This window comes from Rutidosis leptorrhynchoides, chromosome 6 (genome assembly GCF_046630445.1).
Source record: "Rutidosis leptorrhynchoides isolate AG116_Rl617_1_P2 chromosome 6, CSIRO_AGI_Rlap_v1, whole genome shotgun sequence".
In the NCBI taxonomy this organism is placed as follows: Eukaryota; Viridiplantae; Streptophyta; class Magnoliopsida; order Asterales; family Asteraceae; genus Rutidosis; species Rutidosis leptorrhynchoides.
This window is the reverse complement of record NC_092338.1, coordinates 426,181,863-426,201,586: the sequence shown is the minus strand read 5'-3', so window position 1 is coordinate 426,201,586 and position 19,724 is coordinate 426,181,863.

Below are 19,724 nucleotides of genomic sequence, written 5' to 3'. Positions count from 1 at the left end.
GATATTCTTATATATGCATCTTGTTATTGTCGGTTACCAGGTGTTCACCATATGAATGATTTTTATCTCTATGTATGGGATGTGTATTGAAATATGAAATCTTGTGGTCTATTGTTACGATTTGATATATATAGGTTAAACCTATAACTCACCAACATTTTTGTTGACGTTTTAAGCATGTTTATTCTCAGGTGATTATTAAGAGCTTCCGCTGTCGCATACTTAAATAAGGACAAGATTTGGAGTCCATGCTTGTATGATATTGTGTAAAAACTGCATTCAAGAAACTTATTTTGTTGTAACATATTTGTATTGTAAACCATTATGTAATGGTCGTGTGTAAACAGGATATTTTAGATTATCATTATTTGATAATCTACGTAAAGCTTTTTAAACCTTTATTGATGAAATAAAGGTTATGGTTTGTTTAAAAATGAATGCAGTCTTTGAAAAACGTCTCATATAGAGGTCAAAACCTCGCAACGAAATCAATTAATATGGAACGTTTTTAATCAATAAGAACGGGACATTTCAACCATAACCATCCTCCATCAACCCGACATCATCCCATCGATCAACCTTCTAGACCACCGGTTACCGATCACCACCAACAAAAACCACAGTCACCATCGTCCTTCGAACACCACAGCACCCATCTCATCACCTTCTTCACGCTATCATCACCACCAATCACTCCATCACCGTGAACTTCCAACACCACTTTCACCATCGAGCTACTACCACCACGGCTATCACCTTCCATCTCCCTCTCTATATCCCTCATTCTCTCTCTCCTATCCTCACCGTAAACCACCACCATTACCGACACAACCGCAACACCACTTTTTTTTTTCTCTCTCTCTCTCTCTATCTTTTTCTCTCTTCTTTTTATGATGAAAACCGTCGCAAGCAACCACCAAATGCCACCCTAAAACTACCAATAGCAGCCGCTGTATGCTTCTGTTTCTGCTTCAGTTTCGCAACCTACCATTGTTGAGCATAGTAATATATATGAAACAAGAAGCTTGATGATATTTACAGTGAAGATGATTATGATGGAGACAATAAATGATAACGATGATAAGTGCTGATAATGATACGTGAAAAATGATGATGATGAAAAAGAAAATCGAAGAAGCCCTTGTACCCTACTGTTGTCGCAGGATACCAAACACAAACCACAAATTTTTTTTTATTTTTTTTTTCTCAGCGAACTACTTTGGGTTTTTGCAAATCAATTGGGCCGTATCATTCTATTAGGTATTGGACTTGGTTAATTTATCAACTTGGGCCGAGGTCTAGTTTCTCTGTTGGGCCAAATATAATTATGTTGGGCTGTTAAATTAATCATTGAATTGGGCTTCAAGTATCCACATGATAAAAGAATTAAATGTGGGGTTTAATTCAGAAAGTAAATGGCAGTTCAATGGTTTGTAACGTGTTTAGTGAAATGAGTGGTTGCGGGTTCGAGTCCCGTTTCAGGCAGTTTATTTTTTTTAAGAAAAGCTTCTAAGGTATTAACTATTATTATTATTATTATTATTATTATTATTATTATTATTATTATTATTATTATTATTATTATTATTATTATTATTATTAGTACTAATAAAATTAACATTTTTATTACTAAAAATATCATTTTTATTAAAGTATCAGTTTTGTTAAAAATATATTTTTTTTAATACTAGTATCATTATTTTTATCATAACAACTATTACTATTATTATAAAACGGAACAACTTATTAGTTATTATTATTAATATTATCAAATAAATATTAGTTATATAACACCAAGACAGCAAGTCTAACAGTGGAAGTAACAACGTCTAAGCACCTGAGAAATACATGCTTAAAAAGTCAACACGAATGTTGGTGAGCTATAGTTTGTTTGTAATCAGTAATGTAATTTAGGCCACGAGAGTTCAGTGCTTCAACCAGCAGTTTAAATCAATAATTCAAATCAGTATGATAAAGTATATGCTTAACCGTGGGCACTTGGTAACTAACTTAACGTAATAAAACCCCCTAAAAGTACACTTGGCGAGTGCGTAAGTTCACGAAGTATTAAACACCCGTTAAATGCTAGCGCGACTAGCCCGAGTGGGGATGTCAAACCCTATGGATCCATATCTAAGATTCGCGTTCACCGGTTCAAAAACCAATGACTAAACGTTACCGAGCTAAGGGGAAAGTTTAAGCCGTTGTATAACCCACACATATATAAAGTTTAAGTACTCGTGCCTAGTATGTAAAATGTAAAAAGCGCGTGTATTCTCAGTCCCAAAATAATTAAAGTAAAAAGGGATGCTATAACTCACAGTGTATAAGCAGTAAAAGTTGATACGAAAAGTATGCAAGTAGTAAGTCGGTCCAAAAGGTCTTCAACCTAAGTCAAAGGTCACTAGGTCAGTATGTTGTCCCAATAAGTGTAAAAGTGAATAAATTAAGTTTAAGTGTCATCATCATCATCATTCATCATCATAAAAGCTAAGTAAGTTTGACAAGAATAGAGATCGAAACAATAGGCTGAATTCGGTCCGCTGCTACGACCTCTACGTAAATCGAAAAGATGCGTAATCAGTGGCCATGGATCCGTATGGTAGTCCTCTAGTTGCTGACCAATTTCCAGAACCAAACTCATCTTCGTTTGACCGTGGTGACGGTTTAAGTGCGAGTAGGTCAGAAATTTCAGCACAACGTTGATAGGGTGTAGTGACTTTCAGAAGGCCGTAAATCCTAAACCGTAACTCGGATTAAGACGAGGTCTAAACGGAAAATCATCTAATCGAACCGAACTAACAGAAAATAAAATTTCCAGTAGCTCAGGTGGTCTGATCAGATCCCGAAAATAGTAAGCAAGGTGCTCCGGTGGGGTTCTTAGTGCTTGATGCTCATCACGGTTCTCATCCTTGATGCTTGTAGTTTCAAGCGTACAACTCGTTGATGGGTTAGCATCAACTTAACCAATATTCTACCATCAACACACAATATGTTAAGACCAAGTAAGAACACAACTCATTTAAGAGTCATAGATGGATGATGAACCAAGGTTACATCATATCCTTAGTCTTAACACAATTATAAGTTACACTTATAACTAAAGCTACAAACTTTACTTCAATCAAACAAGTATGAACATAATATAAGTCAAATGAAGTGATGGAACCCTAAGCTAGAGAGCTTGGATCATTTTCACACAAGTTATAAGGTCACAAAGCTAGAAAGCTTGAACCTTTAGTGTTCTTGAAGACCTTGAAACATAAAGCTTAGATCTTTAAGTTACATGAAGACCATAAACACAAGTTTTGATCTTTATAACAAAATAATGAGATCATAAGTTAGGAAACTTAGATCCAACAAAAGATATGAAGATTCAAGCTAGAAAGCTTGCATCTTGGTTGTTCTTGAAGATCTTGAGGCATAAAGCTTGGATCTTTAAGTTACATGAAGATTACAAACACAAGTTTGAATCTTTATAACAAAATAACAAGATTAAAGTTGAAAGATATAGATCTACAAAGTAGGTGAAGATTCAAAGCTAGAAAGCTTGAGTCTTCTATGTTCTTGAAGGATTCAAATCCATGTTTGAATCTACAAGATGTAATCAAGATCAAAGCTAAAAAGCTAGACCCTTAAATGATGATGATGATTTCGTGAAAGGAAAGGGAAGAAGAAGAAGAAAAAAATCAATTACTTACACTTTTTAGTGAAAGAAAGACTAGAGAAATAATTTGAGAGTAAGTGTGTGTGAAATGCAAATGAGAGCAAGTGTAAAATGGTTGAAATAAGGCTTGTATTTATAGGTGGTGAGGGTGTGGGTGGTGTCTCAAAACCGTGGGTTTAAGAGGGGGGGGGGGGACAAACTTTTGCTTTTTGGTTAATGGTTGTCTAAAGTTGGTGCTTATGTTAAGATCCCATGCAACATTAAGGATAATGATTGACAAAAATGCTAGTATATTCCCTCTAATAATTGGGCATTTGTCTTACTTATTAATGGGTCACTAGTTACTTATATTTGGGCTAATTAGATAGTCCACTAACTAGTGTAGGGTGGCCTAAAGTCCAACAAGGTAGAAAGTCAAACATGAAATGTCCCGTTACATAATGGTTTAAAAAGTATTACGTAGATTATCTAATAATGATAATCTAAAATATACTGTTTACACACGACCATTACATAATAGTTTACAATAAGAATATATTACATCAAAAATAAGTTTCTTGAATGCAGTTTTTACACAATATCATACAAGCATGGACTCCAAATCTTGTCCTTATTTTAGTATGCAACAGCAGAAGCTTTTAATAATCACTTGAGAATAAACATGCTTAAAACGTCAACAAAAATGTTGGTGAGTTATAGGTTTAACCTATATATTATCAAATCATAATAATAGACCACAAGATTTCATATTTCAATACATCCCATACATAGAGATAAAAATCATTCATATGGTGAACACCTGGTAACCGACATTAACAAGATGCATATAGAATATCCCCATCATTTCGGGACACCCATCGGACATGATAATTTCGAAGTACTAAAGCATTTCAAATTTCAGAATGGGGCTTGTTGGGCCCGATAGATCTATCTTTAGGATTCGCTTCAATTTGGGGGTCTGTTCCCAAATTCTTAGGCTACCAAGCTAAAAAGGGGCATATTCGGCTTCGAACATTCACCCATATAATGTAGTTTCATTTACTTGTGTCTATTTCGTAAAACATTTATAAAGTTGCATGTATTCTCATCCCAAAATATTAGATTTTAAAAGTGAGACTATAACTCACTTTCACAGATTTTTATTTCGTCGGGAAGTAAGACTTGGCCACTGGTCACTTCACGAACCTATAACAAATATGTACATATATATCAAAGTATGTTCAAAATATATTTACAACATTTTTAATACATTTTAATGTTTTAAGTTTATTAAGTCAGCTGTCCTCGTTAGTAACCTACAACTAGTTGTCCAGAGTTAGATGTACAGAAATAAATTGATTTATATAATCTTGAATCAATCCACGACCCAGTGCATACACGTCTCAGGCTAGATCACAACTCAAAGCATATATATTTTTGGAATCAACCTCAACCCTGTATAGCTAACTCCAACATTACTGCATATAGAGTGTCTATGGTTGTTCCAAATAATATATATACATGGGTCGATATGATATGTCAAAACATTTGCATACGTGTCTATGGTATCCCAAGATTACATAATATATTAGAATACATGTATAATACAATATAAGTTAGCTAGGATATGATTTGTATAGAATTGTTACAATATTTCCCGTAGCTACAACAATCAAAAAATATCCAATCTTGTTTTACCCATAACTTCTTCGTTTTAAATCCGTTTTGAGTGAATCAAATTGCTATGGTTTCATATTGAACTCTATTTTATGAATCTAAACAGAAAAATTATAGGTTTATAGTCAGAAATAAAAGTTACAAGTCATTTTTGTAAGAGGTAGTCATTTCAGTCGAAAGAACGACGTCTTGATGACCATTTCGAAAAACATACTTCCACTTTGAGTTTAACCATGATTTTTGGATATAGTTTCATTTTCATAAGAAAAATTATTTTCCCAGAATAAAAACTTTTAAATCAAAGTTTATCATAGTTTTTAATTATCAAACCCAAAACAGCCCGCAGTGTTACTACGACGGCGTATGTCCGGTTTTACGGTGTTTTTCGTGTTTCCAGGTTTTAAATCATTAAGTTAGCATATCATATAGATATAGAACATGTGTTTAGTTGATTTTAAAATTTATGTTAGAAGGATTAACTTTATTTGTGAACAAGTTTAGAATTAACTAAACTATGTTCTAGTGATTACAAGTTTAAATCTTCGAATAAGATAGTTTTATATGTATGAATCGAATGATGTTATGAATATTATTACTACCTTAATTTTAGTAGGTAAACCTATTGGAAATGAGAAAAATAGTCTAGCTTCAAAGAATCCTTGGATGGCTTGAAAGTTCTTGAAGCAGAATCATGACACGAAAACAAGTTCAAGTAAGATTTTCACTCGAAATAAGATTGTTATAGTTACAGAAATTGAATTAAAGTTTGAATATGAGTATTACCTTGTATTAGAAAGATATCTTACTGTAAATAAGAAAGATTTCTTGAGGTTGGATGATCACTTTACAAGATTGGAAGTAAGCTAGCAAACTTGGAAGTATTCTTGATTTTATGAAACTAGAACTTATAGAATTTATGAAGAACACTTAGAACTTGAGGATAGAACTTGAGAGAGATCAATTAGATGAAGAAAATTGAAGAATTAAAGTGTTTGTAGGTGTTTTTGGTCATTGGTATATGGATTAGATATAAAGGATGTGTAATTTTGTTTACATGTAAATAAGTCATGAATGATTACTAATATTTTTGTAATTTTATGAGATATTTCATGCTAGTTGCCAAATGATGGTTTCCACATATGTTAGGTGTCTCACATGGTCTGCTAAGATCTGATAATTGAAGTGTATATACCAATAGTACATACATCTAAAAGCTGTGTATTGTACGAGTACGGATACGGGTGCATATGAGTAGAATTGTTGATGAAACTGAACGAGGATGTAATTGTAAGCATTTTTGTTAAGTAGAAGTATTTTGATAAGTGTTTTGAAGTCTTTAAAAAGTGTATGAATACATATTAAAACACTACATGTATATACATTTTAACTGAGTTGTTAAATCATCGTTAGTCGTTACATGTAAATGTTGTTTTGAAACCTTTAGGTTAACGATCTTGTTAAATATTATTAACCCATTGTTTATTATATCTAAAGAGATGTTAAATTGTTACATTATCATGATATTATGATATATAATATATCTTAGTATGATATATATACAGTTAAATGTCGTTACAACGATAATCGTTACATATATGTCTCGTTTCGAAATCATTAAGTTAGTAGTCTTATTTTTACATATGTAGTTCATTGTTAATACACTTAATGAAATATTTACTTATAATTTAACACAATTAACCAAGTGTATCAATATCTTAATATGATTCATATGTATATAGTAAGACATTGTTATAACGATAATCGTTATATATATCGTTTTCGAGTTTCTTAAATTCAATAGTCTCATTTTTATGTATACAACTCATTGTTAAAATACCTAATGAGATACTTACTTATCATAATATCATGTTAACTATATATATAACCATATATATGTCATCATATAGTTTTTATAAGTTTTAACGTTCGTGAATCACCGGTCAACTTGGGTGGTCAATTGTCTATATGAAACCTATTTCAATTAATCAAGTCTTAATAAGTTTGATTGCTTAAAATGTTGGAACACTTAATCATGTAAATAATAATTTCATTTAATATATATAAACATGGAAAAGTTTGGGTCACTACGGTACCTACCCGTTAAATAAATTTCGTCCCGAAATTTTAAGCAGTTGGAGGTGTTGTCGTATCTTCTGGAAATAAGTGCGGGTATTTCTTCTTCATATGATCTTCTCGTTCCCTGGTGAACTGGGTCCTCTATGAGCATTCCATCGAACCTTAACAATTGGTATTTTGTTTTGCTTAAGTCTTTTAACCTTATGATCCATTATTTCGACGGGTTCTTCGATGAATTGAAGTTTTTTGTTGATTTGGATTTTGTCTAACGAGATTGTGAGATCTTCTTTAGCAAAACATTTCTTCAAATTCGAGACGTGAAAAGTGTTATGTACAACCGCGAGTTGTTGAGGCAACTCAAGTCGGTAAGCTACTAGTACGACACGATCAATAATCTTGAATGGTCCAATATACCTTTGATTTAATTTCCCTCGTTTACCAAATCGAACAACGCCTTTCCAAGGTGCAACTTTGAGCATGACCATCTCTCCAATTTCAAATTCTATATCTTTTCTTTTAATGTCAGCGTAGCTCTTTTGTCTACTTTGGGCGGTTTTCAATCGTTGTTGAATTTGGATGATCTTCTTGGTAGTTTCTTGTGTTATCTCCGGACCCGTAATTTGTCTATCCCTTACTTCACTCCAATAAATCGGACTCCAATAAATCAGAGACCTGCACTTTCTACCATAAAGTGCTTCAAACAGCGCCATCTCAATGCTTGAATGGTAGCTATTGTTGTAGGAAAATTCTGCTAACGGAAGGTGTCGATCCCAACTGTTTCTGAAATCAATAACACATGCTCGTAGCATGTCTTCAAGCGTTTATATCGTCCTTTCGCTCTACCCATCAGTTTGTAGATGATAAGCAGTACTCATGTCTAGAAGAGTTCCTAATGCCTGCTGTAATGTCTGCCAGAATCTTCAAATAAATCTGCCATCCCTATCAGAGATAATAGAGATTGGTATTCCATGTCTGGAGACGACTTCCTTCAAATACAGTCGTGCTAACTTCTCCATCTTGTCATCTTCTCTTATTGGCAGGAAGTGTGCTGATTTGGTGAGACGGTCAACTATTACCCAAATAGTATCAAAACCACTTGCAGTCCTTGGCAATTTAGTGATGAAATCCATGGTAATGTTTTCCCATTTCCATTCCGGGATTTCGGGTTGTTGAAGTAGACCTGATGGTTTCTGATGCTCCGCTTGGACCTTAGAACACATCAAACATTCTCCTACGTATTTAGCAACATCGGCTTTCATACCCGGCCACCAAAAATGTTTCTTGAGATCCTTGTACATCTTTCCTGTTCCAGGATGTATTGAGTATCTGGTTTTATGAGCTTCTCTAAGTACCATTTCTCTCATATCTCCAAATTTTAGTACCCAAATTCTTTCAGCCCTATACCGGGTTCCGTCTTCCCGAATATTATGATGCTTCTCCGATCCTTTGGGTATTTCATCCTTTAAATTTCCCTCTTTTAAAACTCCTTGTTGCGCCTCCTTTATTTGAGTAGTAAGGTTATTGTGAATCATTATATTCATAGCTTTTACTCGAATGGGTTCTCTGTACTTTCTGCTCAAAGCGTCGGCTACCACATTCGCCTTCCCCGGGTGGTAACGAATCTCAAAGTCGTAATCATTCAACAATTCAATCCACCTGCGCTGCCTCATGTTCAGTTGTTTCTGATTAAATATGTGTTGAAGACTTTTGTGGTCGGTATATATAATACTTTTGACCCCATATAAGTAGTGCCTCCAAGTCTTTAATGCAAAAACAACTGTGCCTAATTCCAAATCATGCGTCGTATAATTCTGCTCGTGAATCTTAAATTGTCTAGACGCATAAGCAATTACCTTCGTTAGTTGCATTAATACACAACCGAGACCTTGCTTTGAGGCATCACAATATATCACAAAATCATTATTCCCTTCAGGTAATGACAATATAGGTGCCGTAGTTAACTTTTTCTTCTATAATTGAAACGCTTTCTCTTGTTCATCCTTCCATTCAAATTTCTTCCCTTTATACGTTAATGCAGTCAAGGGTTTTGCTATTCTGGAAAAATCTTGGATGAACCTTCTGTAGTAACCAGTTAGTCCTAAAAATTGGCGTATATGCTTGGGAGTTTTTGGGGTTTTCCATTTTTTAACGGTTTCAATCTTTGCTGGATCCACCTGAATACCTTATTTGTTCACTATGTGACCGAGGAATTGAACTTCTTCCAACCAAAATGCACACTTTGAAAATTTAGCGTACAGTTTTTCTTTTCTCAGCAACTCTAGCACTTTTCTCAAATGTTCTTCATGCTCTTGATCTTTCTTCGAGTAAATAAGTATGTCATCGATGAAAACAATGACAAACTTGTCAAGGTATGGTCCACACACTCGGTTCATGAGGTCCATGAACATAGCTGGTGCGTTAGTCAACCCAAACGGTATAACCATAAACTTGTAATGAGTGTAACGCGTCCTAAAAGCAGTCTTTGGAATATCATCCTCCTTCACCCGCATTTGATGATACCCAGAACGTAAATCAATCTTTGAATAAACCAACGAGCCTTGTAGTTGATCAAATAAGTCGTCGATTCTCGGTAGTGGGTAGCGGTTCTTGATGGTAAGTTTGTTCAACTCTCGGTAGTCGATACACAACCTAAATGTACCATCCTTCTTCTTGACAAACAAAACAGGAGCTCCCCACGGTGATGTGCTTGGTCGAATGAAACCACGCTCTAAAAGTTCTTGTAATTGGCTCTGAAGTTCCTTCATTTCACTAGGTGCGTGTCTGTATGGAGCACGAGCTATTGGTGCAGCTCCCGGTACAAGGTCTATTTGAAATTCAACGGATCGGTGTGGAGGTAGTCCTGGTAATTCTTTCAGAAATACATCAGGAAATTCTTTTGCGACGGGAACATCATTGATGTTCTTTTCTTCGGAATTGATTTTCTCGACGTGTGCTAGCACAACATAGCAACCTTTTCTTATTAGTTTTTGTGTCTTCAGGTTACTAATAAGATTTAACTTCGCGTTGCTCTTTTCTCCGTACACCATTAAGGGTTTTCCTTTTTCTCGTATAATGCAAATTGCATTTTTGTAACAAACGATCTCTGCTTTCACTTATTTCAACCCATCCATACCGATTATCACATCAAAACTCCCTAACTCTACTGGTATCAAGTCAATCTTAAATGATTCGCTAACCAGTTTAATTTCTCGATTCCGACATATATTATCTGCTGTAATTAATTTACCGTTTGCTAATTCGAGTAAAAATTTATTATCCAAGGGCGTCGGTGAACAACTTAGTTTAGCACAAAAATCTCTACTCATATAGCTTCTATCCGCACCCGAATCAAATAAAACATAAGCAGATTTATTGTCAATGAGAAACGTACCCATAACAAGCTCCGGGTCTTCCTGTGCTTCTGCCGTATTAATATTGAAAACTCTTTTGCAGCCCTGCCCATTAGTATTCCCCTGATTCGGGCAATTTTTACTAAAGTGGCCCGGTTTTCCACATCTAAAACAAACTATGGCGGTGTTATTTGTTCCTTTAGTTCTGTTATGCATTGGTCCGTAGATTTCGCACTTCTTCGCGCTATGACCATTTATTTTACACATGTTGCAAAATGTCGTGCAGAACCCCAGGTGATGCTCTTCACATCTTTGGCATGGTTATTTTTGATTTTTGTTGCCATTGTTGTTATTGGGATTGTTGTTGGGATTGTTATTGTTTTGTTGTTGTTGTTGTTATTGTTGTTGGGATGGTTATTGTAGTTGTTGTTGGGATATTTGTTGAAGTTGTTGTTGTGATTGATGTTGCGGTTATTGGGATAGTTATTGCGATTGTGGTTGTGATTGTTGTTGTTGTATTGGTGACTCTTGTCATTGGTTTCTTCCCACTTTCTCTTGACTTGTTTCATGTTAGCCTCTTCGGTCTCCTGTTCTTTAATCCTTCCTTCAATCTGATTCACTAATTTGTGAGCCATTCGACTTGCCTTTTGTATGGAGGTGGGCTCGTGTGAACTCACATCTTCTTGAATTCTTTTCGGTAACCCTTTACAAATGCGTCGATCTTCTCTTCCTCGTCTTCGAATGTTCTGGGACACAATAGGCACAATTCTGTGAATCGTCGTTCGTATGTGGTGATATCGAAACCTTGCGTTCGTAATCCTCTAAGCTCTACCTTGAGCTTATTGACCTCGTTTCTGGGACGATACTGCTCGTTCATCAATTGCTTGAATGCTGACCATGGTAGTGCGTAAGCAGCATCTTGTCCTACCTGTTCGAGATAGGTATTCCACCATGTTAACGCCGTACCTGTGAAGGTATGCGTAGCGTACTTAACTTTGTCCTCTTCAGTACACTTACTTATGGCAAATACCGATTCAACTTTCTCGGTCCACCGTTTCAATCCAATTGGTCCTTCGGTTCCATCAAATTCCAAAGGTTTGCAGGCAGTGAATTCTTTGTAGGAACATCCTACACGATTTCTTGCGAAATTAGTTCCACTGCTAGATCCAGAGTTATTGTTATTTTGCATCACAGCCTGCACTGCGACTATGTTCGCAGCAAGGAAAACACGAAAGTCTTCCTCACTCATGTTCAAGTTCTGACGAGTCGCCGGTGCCATTTCCTTCAAAAATAGCCAAAAGAATTGAGTTAATCATATAGAATTTAAGAGTAGTCAATAGTATTTCATAGCATAATATGAACTTATTTATAAAAGGTTTTTCTTCATATTAGCATTTTATAGTTTTAATTCGGGTAGTACCTACCCGTTAAGTTCATACTTAGCAGCTATTATACAATTCAACTACTACGATTCTATATGAAAAACTTATTACAATAATATTTCGCGTTCATACTTTATACAATATATTAAAAACTTACAATGCCACTATTATACATATAGGATGAAATATAGCACATAATAACTTTACTACTCGGCAGCTATGAAGGCAATTCTAATTAATACACAAGTTGTTCAGCAAAAGAAATAAAGACACGTAATTCATAAGTCCAGAAACAAGTCATGCATTTAGGTTTTACTAAGACGACTTCCCATCCTTGATCTTGTGGAAAGTAACCATTATGACCATTGGCTAGGCAGCATGTTGTAATGTCGTCAAAAGGACGAGGGTTTCGTAATGTCCAACAGCCCCGTAATAATCTAAAAACCTTATTTCTCACCCCAACTACTGAATCCGTCACTTGTGGGAAGATTTTATTTAAAAGTTGCAATCCGATGTTCTTTTTCTCACTTTGGTTAGAAGCGAACATCACTAACCCGTAAGCATAACATGCTTCTTTATGTTGCATGTTAGAAGATCTTTCTAATTCACGAAATCCTATGTTGGGATATGTTGAGTCAAAATAGGTTCTTAACCCATAGCGTAAAATTACATTTGGGTTCCCCGCATTTAACGCTTTAAAGAAAACACAGCGTAACTTACAGTCTCCCCAATGTGATATACCCCACCTATCAAAGGAAAGCCTTTTATAAACTAAGGCATTTCTGGAAAGTCTTTCAAATGTTTGACAAGTTAATTTTGCCATAACTAAATGTGCTGATGAGTTCTGACCGACTCTAGACAAGATTTCCTCAATCATATCCTCTGGTAGGTCTTCTAAAATATTCGGTTGTCTACCCTTAACGTCCATTTTGTTTTTACACTGTAAAATAGACAAGGATTAGATTCGTAAAAGATAATTAACAAACAATACAAGCAATTTTTACATAGAACATAAAAGTACAAGCACACTACAATACATATAATACACAACATGATTACAATCCTCTAATCTGAATCACTGGTTTCTTCTTCTTCGGAATTGGTTCGTTTTCCTAATTTTCTAGGGATATATGTTGTCCCTCTAATACGAGCTGTCGTTTTCCACAATGGTTTAGTAAAACCTGGTGGTTTAGAGGTTCCCGGGTTATTGTTACAATTTAGGAAATACGGACGTTGCCAATACATATAAAGTTCATCGGGGTTGGAATCAGGTTTCTCTATTTTTATACCTTTTCCCTTATTATTTTCTTTTGCTTTATTAAATTGGGTCGAGGTAATTTCTATAACATCATCAGAATCCTCATCGGGATCCGATTCATCGGAAAATTGGTAATCTTCCCAATATTTTGCTTCTTCGGCGGAAACACCATTGACCATTTTTAACTTTGGTCCGTTGGTTGAGGATTTTCTTTTATTTAAATGATTTACTGTAGGTATCAATATTTCTTCCTCCGGAACTTCTTCTTCTTCTGGTTCCTCCTCTTTCGGTTCCTCCTCTTCCGGTTCCTCCTCTTCCGGTTCCTCCTCTTCCGGAATTTGTGAATCTTCCCAAATTATATTCGACTCTTCATTATTATTATGTGAGTCGATGGGATTTGTACTAGTGGTAGACATCTATCACACATTATCAAACACATTAAGAGGTTAATATATCACATAATATTTACATGTTAATAAAATATAGTTTCCAACAAAAGTGTTAAGCAATCGTTTTTTAAAAAAAATACGGTCGAAGTCCAGACTCACTAATGTATCCTAACAAACTCGATAAGACACACTAATGCAAATTTCTGGTTCTCTAAGACCAACGCTCGGATACCAACTGAAATGTCCCGTTCATATTGATTATAAACGTTCCATATTAATGGATTTTGTCGCGAGGTTTTGACCTCTATATGAGACGTTTTTCAAAGACTGCATTCATTTTTAAAACAAGCATAACCTTTATTTTATCGATAAAGGTTTAGAAAGCATTACGTAGATTATCAAATAATGATAATCTAAAAGATACTGTTTACACACGACCATTACATAATGGTTTACAATAAAAATATATTACATCAAAAATAAGTTTCTTGAATGCAGTTTTTACACAATATCATACAAGCATGGACTCCAAATCTTGTCCTTATTTTAGTATGCAACAGCGGAAGCTTTTAATAATCACCCGAGAATAAACATGCTTAAAAGTCAACAAAAATGTTGGTGAGTTATAGGTTTAACCTATATATTATCAAATCATAATAATAGACCACAAGATTTCATATTTCAATACATCCCATACATAGAGATAAAAATCATTCATATGGTGAACACCTGGTAACCGACATTAACAAGATGCATATAGAATATCCCCATCATTCCGGGACACCCATCGGACATGATAATTTCAAAGTACTAAAGCATTCCAAATTCCAGAATGGGGCTTGTTGGGCCCGATAGATCTATCTTTAGGATTCGCGTCAAATTGGGGGTCTGTTCCCAAATTCTTAGGCTACCAAGCTAAAAAGGGCCATATTCGGCTTCGATCATTTACCCATATAATGTAGTTTCATTTACTTGTGTCTATTTCGTAAAACATTTATAAAGTTGCATGTATTCTCATCCCAAAATATTAGATTTTAAAAGTGGGACTATAACTCACTTTCACAGATTTTTACTTCGTCGGGAAGTAAGACTTGGCCACTGGTCGATTCACGAACCTATAACAAATATGTACATATATATCAAAGTATGTTCAAAATATATTTACAACATTTTTAATACATTTTAATGTTTTAAGTTTATTAAGTCAGCTGTCCTCGTTAGTAACCTACAACTAGTTGTCTAGAGTTAGATGTACAGAAATAAATTGATATATATTATCTTGAATCAATCCACGACCCAGTGTATACACGTCTCAGGCTAGATCACAACTCAAAGTATATATATATTTGGAATCAACCTCAACCCTGTATAGCTAACTCCAACATTACTGCATATAGAGTGTCTATGGTTATTCCAAATAATATATATACATGGGTCGATATGATATGTCAAAACATTTGCATACGTGTCTATGGTATCCCAAGATTACATAATATATTAGAATACATGTATAATACAATATAAGTTAGCTAGGATATGATTTGTATAGAATTGTTAAAATATTTCCCGTAGCTACAACAATAAAAAAATATCCAATCTTGTTTTACCCATAACTTTTTCGTTTTAAATCCGTTTTGAGTGAATCAAATTGCTATGGTTTCATTTTGAACTCTATTTTATGAATCTAAATAGAAAAAGTATAGGTTTATAGTCGAAAATATAAGTTACAAGTCGTTTTTGTAAGAGGTAGTCATTTCAGTCGAAAGAACGACGTCTTGATGACCATTTTGAAAAACATACTTCCACTTTGAGTTTAACCATGATTTTTGGATATAGTTTCATTTTCATAAGAAAAATCATTTTCCCAGAAGAACAAATTTTAAATCAAAGTTTATCATAGTTTTTAATTATCAAACCCAAAACAGCCCGCGTTGTTACTACGACGGCGTATGTCCGGTTTTACGGTGTTTTTTTGTGTTTCCAGGTTTTAAATCATTAAGTTATTATATCATATAGATATAGAACATGTGTTTAGTTGATTTTAAAAGTCATGTTAGAAGGATTAACTTTATTTGTGAACAAGTTTAGAATTAACTAAACTATGTTCTAGTGATTACAAGTTTAAATCTTCGAATAAGATAGTTTTATATGTATGAATCGAATGATGTTATGAACATCATTACTACCTTAATTTTAGTAGGTAAATCTATTGGAAATGAGAAAAATAGATCTAGCTTCAAAGGATCCTTGGATGGCTTGAAAGTTCTTGAAGCAGAATCATGACACTAAAACAAGTTCAAGTAAGATTTCCACTCGAAATAAGATTGTTATAGTTATAGAAATTGAATCAAAGTTTAAATATGAGTATTACCTTGTATTAGAAATATATATTACTGTAAATAAGAAAGATTTCTTGAGGTTGGATGATCACTTTACAAGATTGGAAGTAAGCTAGCAAACTTGGAAGTATTCTTGATTTTATGAAACTAGAACTTATAGAATTTATGAAGAACACTTAGAACTTGAAGATAAAACTTGAGAGAGATCAATTAGATGAAGAAAATTGAAGAATGAAAGTGTTTGTAGGTGTTTTTGGTCGTTGGTATATGGATTAGATATAAAGGATGTGTAATTTTGTTTACATGTAAATAAGTCATGAATGATTACTAATATTTTTATAATTTTATGAGATATTTCATGCTAGTTGCCAAATGATGGTTCCCACATGTGTTAGGTGACTCACATGGGCTACTAAGAGCTGAGTATTGAAGTGTATATACCAATAGTACATACATCTAAAAGCTGTGTATTGTACGAGTACGAATACGGGTGCACACGAGTAGAATTGTTGATGAAACTGAACGAGTATGTAATTGTAAGCATTTTTGTTAAGTAGAAGTATTTTGATAAGTGTCTTGAAGTCTTTCAAAAGTGTATGAATACATATTAAAACACTACATGTATATACATTTTAACTGAGTCGTTAAATCATCGTTAGTCGTTACATGTAAATGTTGTTTTGAAACCTTTAGGTTAACGATCTTGTTAAATGTTGTTAACCCATTGTTTATTATATCTAAAGAGATGTTAAATTGTTACATTATCATGATATTATGATATATAATATATCTTAGTATGATATATATACAGTTAAATGTCGTTACAACGATAATCGTTACATATATGTCTCGTTTCGAAATCATTAAGTTAGTAGTCTTATTTTTACATATGTAGTTCATTGTTAATACACTTAATGATATATTTACTTATCATTTAACATAATTAACCAAGTGTATCAATATCTTAATATGATTCATATGTACATATTAAGACGTTGTTATAACGATAATCGTTATATATATATATATATCGTTTTCGAGTTTCTTAAATTCAATAGTCTCATTTTTATGTATATAAATCATTGTTAAAATACCTAATGAGATACTTACTTATCATAATATCATGTTAACTATATATATAACTATATATATGTCATCATATAGTTTTTACAAGTTTTAACGTTCGTGAATCACCGGTCAACTTGGGTGGTCAATTGTCTATATGAAACCTATTTCAATTAATAAAGTGTTAACAAGTTTGATTGTTTAACATGTTGGAACACTTAATCATGTAAATAATAATTTCATTTAATATATATAAATATGGAAAAGTTCGGGTCACTACACAACAAGACTAACTAGTGTGCTCTAGTAAATTACTAAGGGTAATTAAGCAACCAAAAACCCAAGTAATTGTTATTATAAAATAACAATTAGTATTTCGTAGTCATAATATTCCGATTATGATCAAAGTTAAACGTGTACCAAGTACATAGCTCGTTTCAAACGTCAAGTGACACCAACGGTCGTAGAAGCATTCGGGGATCAAGTTAAGTGATTACACACTTAATAGCACGTTGTAAGACATTAATGAAAGTAATTAATCATTAAATAAGATCCCAGAGCATAAACTAGCTCAGTAGGCACATATACGCAGTTTCGTGAAAGTACAAAGCACAAAAGAAAGTCGAAAAAGCAGGGTCGTTACACTACTCATTCGACGTATGTGATGAGTGTGCGTGTCCCAAATGTCATTTTGGCGGTATGTATGGTGGTTCGACTATCTTGGTTAGTTTGTTGATGTCTTGGGTTGAAGAAGAATCGGGTTTGTTTAAATACTCCTTCAAGTGAGAGATTGTTGGAGTGGTGAAGAAGATTGAAACAAAAAGAAGAATTTGCTGATTTCTGATTCTTGTGATCATAGGAGGGTGACTCGCGGACACCAAGTTCCTTTCGCGACAAGATAAAAGTGAGCTGTAAGTAACTAGAGGGGGGGGGGGTGAATAGTTACTTAGTATATTTAAAAAAAATCTTTACTTTTACTTGAACTTGAACTTGATAGTAAGTGATTTGAAATGTTTATTCTCAAACAATATGTATACAAATTATGCAAGTGTATATGTAATCAAAAAGATAAGCGAAGAAAGAACAGACACAACGATTTATAGTGGTTCATGAAGATGTTAACTAATCTTCCTTAATCCACTTCTCAATTCTACGAATTGAGATTTTTCTTCACTATGATACTCCAAACTCGGTGGAGTGTCCGGATACAACACTAGTACTTCGATAAGCCGCACCTTGTGAACCCTTACGTCCCTTTGAAGACTTCCCAATCACCTAAAGCTCGTACCACAAGATCCTAATGCACTATCCTAGTGAAATAAATAACTTCCTTCTAGATCCCTTTAAGAAGATAGTTTACAAGTAAACTTACAACTTAAGCTTACAGGTACTCTTGCTAGAATCACTCTAAAAGATTAAAATGAATTACAAGAATGATATCAGTAAGTATAAGAAAATATGAGTGCACGAGGTGAGTCTTTAAATGCTCCAAGCCTTGGCTTTTATAGAAAGAGAAATCTGCCTGGAAGCTGTACGGTTCACTGCACGGTCGACCGTGGTTCGACCGTGTACCTCTGACATCTGATTCTTATGGTCGTTTTTGTACTTTAAAAATTGTCATTTTCCTTTGTTGAATGGCTGTAACTAAAATCCAATTGTCTCTGAAATCATCCTCATTACCCCTTTTGTTTTGGACATAAGTGTGGAAGTTGACATGTCTATAAAAGAAGAAAGTCTTCAAGCCTTGACCATTTGTCATTGATTACTTAATAGGGTAATTGTAGAATTTTATCCCTTGACAAAACATTTTCTTCCAAAACTTCATCAACTTATCTTAATTGCTTGTCATTTTGCTAATGGAAGCATTTTGTCCCTTGAAATCTTGTTGCATCTCAAATGAACTAGTTTGAATCTAGTTGAAGCTTATTTGGAGATTATTACATTAACAACTAACTAAAAATGATACATAGAAGTTATGGGAGAGAAACTCTTTTGTTGGGACATTTGATGACCATCATTAGTATGTATTTGAATGACATTTTGTAACAAGTAAAAATAAAACACTTGTGTGTTTGACCTTAATTGAGCTTAAGATGTCATTAAGATGTCATTAGGTGTGATTAGTTGAAATTAACATCTTTTGGTTCAAAACTCTTTTGAGATTAAAAATGACAACTATTATAAGTATGTTTAAAAAGGTTTTGTAAATTATAGATGCCTCAAAGTGGTGTAACTTAAAGTGGATGATTTTGGTAACAGAGAAAACTGCGGTCGAGCTGCGGTCGACCGTGTATTTGACCGCATAACATAAATTTGAAAAAGATTGTAGCCGTTGGTACAGGGTGAAAAAGATTGCAGTACAGGGTGTATTTAGGGTGAAATTTTTTAGTTATAAAAGATCGATAAGTGAAAATAAAAGACACGGCACCCATATTTCATTGAAAATAAAAGACACGGCACCCATATTTCATTTATCATTATTATTTTTCCTATTATAAAAAAACAAATTTTGTTAAAATAAGAATAATCATCAAAAAGAAAT